This window comes from Sturnira hondurensis, unplaced genomic scaffold (assembly GCF_014824575.4).
Source record: "Sturnira hondurensis isolate 20B ecotype Veracruz unplaced genomic scaffold, ASM1482457v3 Scaffold0009087, whole genome shotgun sequence".
Taxonomy (NCBI): Eukaryota; Metazoa; Chordata; class Mammalia; order Chiroptera; family Phyllostomidae; genus Sturnira; species Sturnira hondurensis.
This window is the reverse complement of record NW_028081718.1, coordinates 1,453,728-1,455,341: the sequence shown is the minus strand read 5'-3', so window position 1 is coordinate 1,455,341 and position 1,614 is coordinate 1,453,728.

Genomic DNA, 1,614 nt, shown 5'->3' with positions numbered 1-1,614 from the left:
GGTTGCTGCCCTTCAATATGTCACTGTAGCTAAAAGAGATGTTCAATGGGTTCACCTTGGAGACCAGGACGCTATGAATGTTTCGGGGACTCAGAAAAATGTTTCAATTATTGCTTGCGTTCCAGATCCATATGCTTTTGTAGCCGGAAATGTTCAACTTATATATGATCAAAAGTATAACTTAAGCTGTCATAACTGCTTCCTAACCAATTGTTTAAACGCATCAATGAATGTTACATCATTTGCTGTTATTAAGCAACCTGCCTTCACCTTTCTACCTGTTAACCTAACCATCCCCTGGTTTAATGATCCAGGGTATGCTATTATTAAGGCTACTAACGATTTGATTTTCATTATTTTGCTTTTGTTATGTATACCTTGCATCATTCGGTTTTTTATCAAACAAATCAGTGGCTTGTACGTAGACTTCAAAAAACATAAGCTGGACATGACGAGGAATGTGGAGCCAATGCGTTATATAAAATAAAAAAGGGGGAGATGTGGGAGCCCACCAGGCCGCAGGGAACCAAGGACAGAGCCCCCACTGTGAAAACGGTGGCGGGACTTGGTTTCTGGTCCCGGGAGCCGGCGGGTATCTTGACATCTTCCGGACCTTCTCCTTCTCAGCCTTGAAGGAAAGAACAAGGTCTTGGCATGTGCGTCATGTTCCAGGAAAGTGATAGTCATGAGGACACTGCTATCTGTGGGCTAATGTTCTCAGGATGTGAGAACATCTTGCCCTCTTGATAGCCTTCGGTAATGTACCAACTTTTGTAAAACAGCATTGTTCTCAGGCCACTGCAGTTCTGCATATAAGCCAGCAGTTCCTTGAATAAATTCGCCATTTGCCAGTAAAGAGCACTTGGACCTCTCCATTCTTTTAATTAAGTTAAGTCCATCGCCTCACCTTGCGAACACCTTGCTGCCGCGGGCGGCGGCATTCATGTATAGTTGTTTCCATTTTCCTGCCACCATTTCCCCCCATGTATCTACCCCCACCTCCCACCCTCACCCCTTCCCCCCTTTGGCTTTGTCCATGGGTCCTTTATATATTTTCCTTGATGACCCTTCCACTTTATTTCAATTAGTATGTCATTTATTTCTTACTGGGTTTTTTTTGTCCTGCTGAGTTCCTCACTAAATTCCTTGAGCACCGTTTTAAGCAGTGTTTTGAAGTCTGCATCTGATAGATTACTTATCTCCATTTCATTTAGGTCTTTTTCTGGAGTTTTGACATGTTTTTTTCACTTGGGACATGTTTCTTTGTCTCTTCATTTTGGTAGCTTCCCTGTGTTTGTTTCTATGTATTAGGTAGAGCTGCTATCATTCCCCATCTTAGTAATGTGGCCTAATATAGTAGGCATCCTGTAGGGTCCAGTGGCACAGCCTCCCCTACCACCTAAGCTGGGTACTTGAGGTACGCCTTTCATGTGGACTGAGTATACCCTCTTCTTGTACTTGAGCCTTGGCTGCTGTTGGAAGATCAATGGGAGGGATTTACCTAGGCCAGTCAGCTGCAAGGATTGGCTGTGGCCATGGACCACCAACCTCTGCCCTCCCTGGAGGATCAGCTGTGCAGAGACAAGGTGGTGGTACACCGATGAGGTCTGTAGC